We start from the raw sequence: 9,366 nt of genomic DNA, 5'->3' as shown, positions 1-9,366 counted from the left end.
CTAGTGATAAAACAAGAAACAAAAATATTCGATTGCAAGATCTAAAGATATACCTTCAAGCGCTAACCTCCCCGACAACGACGCCAGAAAAGAGCTTCGTTGACGTGGTGTTAGTGCCGCTTTCCTCGCCTCGCCGGCAACGGTGCCAGAAAAGAGCTTGATGTCTACTACACAACCTTCTTCTTGTAGACGTTGTTGGGTCTCCAAGTGAAGAGGTTTGTAGGACAGTAGCAAATCTCCCTCAAGTGGATGACCTATGGTTTATCAAATCCTTGGGAGTGATGACCCACAAGTATAGGGGATCTATCGTAGTCCTTTCTATAAGTAAGAGTGTCAAACCCAATGAGGAGTAGAAGGAAATGATAAGCGGTTTTCAGCAAGGTATTCTCTGCAAGCACTGAAATTATCGGTAACATATAGTTTTGTGATAAGGTAATTAGTAATGAGTAACAAGAGTAAATAAGGTGCAACAACATGGCCCAATCCTTTTTGTAGCAAAGGAAAAGCCTGGACAAACTCTTATATGAAGGAAAGCGCTCCCGAGGACACATGGGAATTATTGTCAAGCTAGTTTTCATCATGATCATATGATTCGCGTTCGGTACTTTGATAATTTGATATGTGGGTGGACCGGTGCTTGGGTACTGTCCTTACTTGTACAAGCATCCCACTTATGATTAACTCCTATTGCAAGCATCCGCAACTACAACAGAAGTATTAAGGTAAACCTAACCATAGCATGAAACATATGGATCCAAATCAGCCCCTTACGAAGCAACGCGTAAACTAGGGTTTAAGCTTCTGTCACTCTAGCAACCCATCATCTACTTATTACTTCCCAATGCCTCCCTCTAGGCCCAAACAATGGTGAAGTGTCATGTAGTCAACATTCACATGACACCACTAGAGGGATGACAACATACATCTTATCAAAATATCGAACGAATACCAAATTCACATGACTACTAATAGCAAGACTTCTCCCATGTCCTCAGGAACAAACGTAACTACTCACAAAGCATATTCATGTTCATAATCAGAGGGGTATTAATATGCATAATGGATCTGAACATATGATCTTCCACCAAGTAAACCAACTAGCATCAACTACAAGGAGTAATCAACACTACTAGCAACCCACAGGTACCAATCTAAGGTTTGGATACAAAGAATGGATACAAGAGATGAACTAGGGTTTCAGATGAGATGGTGCTGGTGAAGATATTGATGGAGATTGACCCCCTCCTGATGAGAGGATCGTTGGTGATGACGACGGTGATGATTTCCCCCTCCCGGAGGGAAGTTTCCCTGGCAGAACAGCTCCGCTAGAGCCCTAGATTGGTTCCGCCAAGGTTCCGCCTCGTGGCGGCAGAGTCTCGTCCCAAAATCTTGCTTATGATTTTTTCTCAACGAAAGACTCCATATAGCAGAAGATGGGAATCGGAGGGCCACTAGGGGGCCCACAAGGCATGGGGGCGCGCCCAGGGGGGTAGGGCGCGCCCCCACTGAGGGAGTCCTGGATTAGGGGGTCTCCGGATAGCCGGACTATATCCTTTGGCCGGACTGTTAGACTATGAAGATACAAGATTGAAGACTTCGTCTCGTGTCCGGATGGGACTCTACTTGGCGTAGAAGGAAAGCTAGGCAATACGGATATGGATATCTCCTCATTTGTAACCGACCTTGTGTAACCCTAACCCTCTCCGGTGTCTATATAAACCGAAGGGTTTTAGTCCATAGGAGAACAACCACAACATACAATCATACCATAGGCTAGCTTCTAGTGTTTAGCCTCTCCGATCTTGTGGTAGATCTACTCTTGTACTACCCATATCATCAATATTAATCAAGAAGGATGTAGGGTTTTACCTCCATCAAGAGGGCCCAAACCTGGGTAAAACATTGTGTCCCCTGCCTCCTGTTACCATCTGGCCTAGACGCAGAGTTCGGGACCCCCTACCCGAGATCCGCCGATTTTGACACCGACATTGGTGCTTTCATTGAGAGTTCCACTGTGCCGTCGCCACAAGGAAGGATGCCGCATCCTGTCTTTAAAGACGGCACTATTGCTGAGGGAGCTTTGGCTATCGGCCAAACTCTCCGGCTAGGTGGTTTTCTTATGACCGCCTGTTCGGCCGCCGCACCGACGATGACTTCTCGGGTCATCGAAAGCAATCTTCATGTCAACTCAGAACTCGCCGAGCAGTTAGATCCAATGGAGCTCTCTTCCCTGAACAAGCTCTTGGATCGCATCACTGCCCTGGGAGTCGCTACCGACTACGATCAGATTGGGCCTAAACCCGATCTGAGAGAGATCAACTCTCCCCAGGTCACCCATCACGTTGCAGTGGTGGAGGAACAATGCGGAAACCCTTCATATATCTTAAGGACTAGCTATGTCCGGATTCCCGATCCCTCCAAGCCGGATACCCACGGAGGGGAGGACGTTACTCAAGACCTGAACCTAGAGTCAGGCAGCGGGCTAGATATATTGGAAAACATCCAAGAATCCAAACTTCTGAGTTAGGAAACTCCTTGGCCCCTGAGTCTCAGATTGGGTGAGGATTCGGGTTTAATAAGACCCACCCACCCAAACATAAGCGATCTATCCCAAATTAGGCAAGAGCCTGAAGAAACAGTACACCATTACTGGGCTAGATTCCTCCTGGTCATGAACAGGATAAAGGACTGCCGCGAGGAAGACGCAATTTCATTCTTCTACAACAATTGCACAGACAAGGGAATCCTCAACGCCATAAGTCGCCGCAAAATTACACGCTTTGGCGACTTGGTGCCCATAGCATGAAAGTACTGTGCGATGGAAAGCGCCTGGAAAACAGAAATAAAATTTTGGGATAGTCCGGCCCTGAATACAAACCCAGTCCGAAATAAAAGGATGCATTATCACAATACACCTGGGTTAACTACCAAAAAGCAAAAGCCCTCTACGGGGCAAGGAACCATACTGGAGGGATGGCTCAACGGACCCTGCAAAATTCATAGTACAGCGGATGCAATACCAACGCACATCCTTAGAGCATGTTGGATACTCCGGCAGGTGGCCAAAAGTGGTGAGGATCTACTCCTCCCAAATACCATAGAGCATCATCCTGTGGACAACAATACGGTGTTAACGGTCTTTGAGACCTTCGCGTCAAATAATAGACGCAAGCGAACACTCCGCAACATGGCCGAAATCTGCCACGTAGTAGAAATAAATCCTTGGAGTGACACGGCTATTACCTTCAATGCCAGTGACGGACCTAAATTCCGAACAGCCCGAGCACCAGCTGCACTGGTCCTCTGTCCAATCGTGGATGGCTTTCGACTCACCAAGGTACTCATGGACGGCGGCAGCGGATTAAACCTCATCTATGAGGAAACTCTTCAAAAGATGGAAATAGACTGGAGCCGCATTGAGCAAAGTAGCCCAACCTTTAGAGGAATCATCCCCAGTCGAGAAGCACGCTGTGCTGGGAAAATCACACTAGATGTGGTATTCGGCACGCCGGATAATTACAGGTCCGAAGAAATTACATTCCAAGTGGCCGCGTTCAGCAGCGGATACCATGCTCTATTAGGGGGGAGGCGTTTACAATCTTCCAAGCCATACCCCATTACGGGTACATGAAGCTCAAAATGCCCGGGCCCAACGGAATCATCACTCTTGCTAGTGATCCGGACATAGCACTTCGTGCCGAAAATAAGACAACCGCACTAGCCCTCGAGGCACTATCCGAAGCCCTAGCGACCGAGGAACTAACTGCGCTGCGCTCCACGGTGAACAGGGACGACGTGATACTCGATAAAAGATCCAAGTCCACCTCCTTTAAACCGGCGGACGAAATAGTCAAATTCCAAGTCCATCCAATGGACCCTACAAAAACAGCTTCCATCGAGGCACAATTAAACCCTGATGTCGACGCCGCACTGCGAGAGTTCCTACGCGAGAACTAGGACATTTTTTCCTGGCACCCTTCAGACATGCCAGGAATCCCACGCAGACTGGCCGAGCACAGCCTAATTATCCTAAAATGATTCAAGCCAGTCAAGCAGGCTCTTCAGCATTTCTCCGAACCTAAGAGACAAGCCATGGGAGAGGAACTAGCCAAGCTATTGGAGGCCGGATTCATCAGAGACATAAAACATCCAGACTGGCTAGCAAACCTGGTGATGGTACCAAAGAAGGACAAATCTTGGCGCTTGTGTGTCGATTTCAAGGACCTTAACAAGGCCTGCCCAAAGGATCCCTTCCCCCTCCCCCGCATCGATCAAATCATCGACGCTACCGCATGTCACACCCTGCATTTTGTATCATGTCATTTGCATTGATAAAGCAAGAAAAGTTGGGCCAACAAAAACTTTTGCATTATTTTGCTTTTATTTTGGAGTTGTTTTTCTCTCTGTGATTTTTCAAGTGCTCTTTAAAGTCAACTACTCCACCTTCTGTACTTCATATCCTTGCCCCAAACTTCTGCCCAATGATCATGCCATGTGTATAGTACAATATAGTATTTTCTTACAAAAATAATTTGGCCAAATAGTATTTTCAAAAATTAGTTTCCCAAAAACCCCTGGATTGAGGTTTGCACTGCAAGTACCTAATTTGGGGTATGAAAAATATTTCAAAAGGTATATTTGAAACCTATTAGATATAGGATTCCCATAAACCCCAAAAATATAATTTTAAAAGTTACTTTCCTGTTTTATTTAAAAGCTTTTTCTAAAGGACAGAAATGATCTTTAATAGGGAAAATTTATTTTATTATTTTAAAAATATTTGAAAAAAATCAGGGAAACTCAGTGGGCATATATTTCCCATATATAAGAGTTTCAACACATGGTCATGTTCAAAATATTGGACAAAACCTCCCAAAACCATTTCTGCCCATTTCAAGGATTTGAAATATTTCTATAGGAAATATTTCCATAAAAATCCAAGAAAAATCCAGAAAGTCACAAATGCATATTGTGATCACCTTGCAAATCCTCATGTCAATTAAAGTCAGTTTGGTTCACCAAAATGCCCCAAAACCCTCTCTGACCAGAATCAAATTTGAACAAGTTTGTACTACCAACTTTCTCCCCTTAACCCCAACTCTTGTGAGCATGTTCACATGACCAAATGAGGCCACTACACCAAGTAGTGCATCAAGGAGAAGTGTTATGCTCAACTAGATCTACATAGGTCTATTTCTGCTCATTTCTAGGGTTTATAAAAGTTGCATTGGGAACTTTGCACAAATAAGCTCCAAATTGGTGAGAGGCCCTAATTATATGTGTCATTTCACCCTGTGGAGTCTCATGGCAATTGGAAATCATTTGCTTGCCAAAACCTTTATCAAACACCTTCTGCCACTTTTCAAAAATCACCATTTTGACCACTAAAACTATTCTCTTTGAGCTCAACTTTTTACCACAGCTCCTCCTAGTCCCCTTTCACCTCCAGTAACAATGGAAAATCCACAGTTCCATTATTGGATGGGTGAAACCACCTCTTTCTCTCTCTGGACAGCCCATTTCTCCCTCTTCTTCTACCTCTCTCCTCTCCTACTGGCCATCCAGAGCATCCAATGCCTCTCCCTACTTCTTTACTCCACCCTTGAGCTACTGGACATGGTTGGCCGCGCCCACAAGGCATAGAAAATGCCATGCCGGCCATTTGGGCGCTCTGGAGCGCGCTACAGTGCGCTCCCGCATTGTAGCCGCCCCCTTCCAACCACCTTCGGCCACCTCGGGCGGCGCGCCTGCCGATGCGCCTCGGCGTCCGCAACACGCTATGCGGTCGGCCCCCTCCTCTCTCCTCCTCCCCGCGCCTCTGCGCTAGCAAACACCGGCCGCCCGAGCGCGCCAATGGCGCGGCTCACACGCGCGCGCCTCTGACCTCTCCCACTCCTCTCTCTATCTCTCCCGATGTAGTCGATGTCCAGGAACACCCCAGACACCATGCCCTCTTCCCCCGAGCGCTGCAGCGACGAGCAGGAGCCTGCCGGTGCACGAGTCCACGGCACCCCGCCGTTCGCCTATTTAAAGGCCACCCCGAGCCCTCCTCTCCTCACCACTCGCTCTCTGCACCACCAAAACATCCCCCTGTGCCTCCAGTTCCTCTCCATAACCGCCCAAGCTGGAGATCGAGCTCGAGCTCCGCCGCTTCGGCTCGCCGGAGTTCATGAGGTACAGGCCTCCCCCGCTCCTCCTCTGCCTCGATCTGGAACCCCTGTAGCCCTCTGATCCGTTCCCCCTTGTTTCCCCTCTCTGTAGCTGCTGGAAACGGCCGGAACCGTCGACGCCTGAAGCCCCTCCACTGCGTGACCTCGTCACCGGCGAACCAGGCCACCCCGGCGACCGGTTCCACCTCCACCCGAACGGCGATGCCACGCTGAGTCCGTCCCTGCCCTTGTCCAAGCTCGCCGTGCCCTGCATCGTCGCCGGTGAGCTCGCCGCCCTCTTTGACCCAGGGTTGACGACAACGGCCGTGGGGCCCGTCCATCAGCCTCACATCCCGACGCCTGGGCCCCGCTCGTCAGGTTCAAACCTGGCGCGCGTGTGCACTAGTGCGTTGGGCCGCCTCTCTGGCTGGGCCTGCTGCCCTGTGGCTGTTCTGGCCCAGCAGGCACAGAGCCCTTTTTCCTTTTCTTTTTCTGTCACTTTTCCAAATATTCCACAGGATAAAATATATGTCCAAATAAATTAATTCTAATTCCTAAATTCCTAAAATATTGCAACCTATTTAATGGTGCAACTTTCATTGAAATCCAACAACCTTTTCTTCACTATAAATATTTAAATGTGATTTTAAGCATTTAAATATGCCCTTGTAAATCCATTTCTCCTATTCTGCTACTCCAAATCCAAAACAAGGAATTTTCCCCTTCTTAGTTTTCACCCTAGTATTTAACAAAAATGAGTTGACATTTTTCTCAGCACTTTGGTTTTTTCTGTTTTATTATTGCCTTATTTTTCTCATTATTATTTTGCGACGATAGATTGCGTTGCTGACGAAGGAGTTGGACCAGAAGACTTTGAAGACCCAGAAGACTTTGTTGAGCCAGGCAAGCAGCCCTTTTGACCATGTCTAAGAAACCCCTTTTATGCATGTCATATGGCACTTTTATTGCTTGCATCGAGTCATGATAAAATGGTGACCACTTGGGGTGGTTTGCCTCCGTTGCTTTTCTCGTTGACACTTGCATGATGCATGACCCTAGCTTTCTAAGAGGGTTATGCCGGTGGGAGTAGATAGGATGCTAAAGTAGTGCTACGCAAAAAGGGACAGGAATATGCATAGTGATGGAGACAAAGTATTTTCAAAGGACTTTTCGAAAACCCCATCGGGTGCCACTTATGCCCGAGGGAGATGATGAGTTGGGTAGCCACTTGATGACGAAGTGGTGTACCGAGGCAAGTGTGTGTGTTGTTTTCAAAAACGAATTGGTTTAAGTTGCGACCGTTATTCCAACCTTACATGCGCAACCACTCTACCCTTATATGGGAAAGGGCATTATTGATTACCTAGGCCGATACTAGCTTGGAGCCCGCATTACTAGTGACAGGGGAGAGTTGGTGCTCTCTCTCAGGACGGGGTCGTGCCAGGTAGGGTGGCCATGACTGTTTTCACAGGGCACCGGATACACCGTTGTGTCCCCTCTCAGATGTTACGATCTCGAGTGAGTCTCGTATGATGTACATCGTGAGGATACGGAACAATGAGTGGACTCCATGTTAGTGTCGTCTAGGGAAAGATAGTGATCGGGTGCTTACCCCGGGTACTTGAGGTACCGCGGGTCGTGGATGACACGGAAATTCCCCGGATCTTGTGGGTAAAGTGTGCAACCTCTGCAGAGTGTAAAACTATTCGAATATCCGTGTCCACGGTCAAGGACAGTTGGGTAACCGCTCTTGGGCTACATCCACATGTTTACAAACCAGTGTGTGTGTTTGGATAAGTGGGAAGAACTACTTGGGTCAAGTCAAAGGACTTGACATGATTGAGTTGGGTTGATGCCCACTCTATTTATGTTGATATCTATCCTCATGGTTAATTGAATTCTCCTGATGCATGTCTTACAAGTTGTTGAACATGTCATTGCACTCAAAACTAGCTTTCCGCAAAAATTTACCTACATCATGCATTTTTGTACCTTGAACCAAAACATGGGTTGCTTGCGAGTACATTCAAAGTACTCATTGGCTTGCCACTGGTTATTTAATTGGCCAGGCATGGAAGAACAGGAGTTTGAAGAAGAGTTCTTTGGAGACGAACATGCAAACTAGGACGTTTCCCAGTCAGAATGCCTGTAGGGTTAAGGCAGATGGCATGGGTTCTACTTATCAACGAAGATTTCCGCTGCTTGTGTTTCATTTGATGTTCAGCCCTTAAGGCTTTATCAATGTAAGACTTGACCATAATGGTCATAATTTGTGTAAGATGGTATGTATGGATGTAAGACTCTTGTTATTCAGCTTCTGTGTGTTCAGTGAGCATTGATCTCTGGCATCACTCTACACGTGCATTCGGTGATCTCGACTTATGAGTCGGGGTCCCCACACCGCAGGACATGATTCATTGTGTTTCCTCGATGCATACTCCGGCTACCATCAGATTAAAATGGCAGAGCCTGACCAAGCTGCAGCGGCATTCATCACACCATACGACCCATTCTGCTTCAACACAATGCCCTTCGGGCTCAAAAACGCTAGCGCAACATATCAGCGTATGATTCAGACATGTTTGGCAAACCAGATCAGCAAAACAGTGGAGGCATACGTAGATGACGTGGCCGTCAAAACCAAGCATGTCGAATCTCTAGTAGACGACCTAAGGCTCACATTCGATAACCTTCGAGCATATGACATCAAGCTCAATCCAGAAAAATGCGTTTTCGGCGTACCAGCCGGAAAGCTCCTCGGATTCATTGTCTCCAGTAGAGGTATCGAAGCTAATCTGGTCAAAATCCGAGCGTTGCCACAGTTGGCTACCCCAACAAACCTCAAACAAATACAAAAATTGACCGGATGCGTGGCGTCTCTAAGCCGCTTTATCTCCCACTTGGGAGAAAAGGCATTACCCCTTTACCGCCTCCTCCAGCGCACCGAACACTTCGAGTGGACGGATGCCACCACGGCCGGACTCAACGAAATAAAAGCCATATTGGCAACAAACCCAGTCCTGGCCGCGCCAAACATTGGCGAACCAATGCTATTATACATTGCGGCAACTCATCAAGTAGTAAGCGCAGTGCTTGTCGTCGAACGAGAAGTGGACGGACACAAATTCCCCCTTCAAAAGCCGGTTTACTATGTGTCCACTGTCCTTACTCCATGCAAATCACGGTACCCGCATTATCAAAAGATAGCGTACGCGGT

Source organism: Triticum aestivum, chromosome 1A (assembly GCF_018294505.1).
Source record: "Triticum aestivum cultivar Chinese Spring chromosome 1A, IWGSC CS RefSeq v2.1, whole genome shotgun sequence".
In the NCBI taxonomy this organism is placed as follows: Eukaryota; Viridiplantae; Streptophyta; class Magnoliopsida; order Poales; family Poaceae; genus Triticum; species Triticum aestivum.
Note: the sequence above shows the minus strand (reverse complement) of the source record.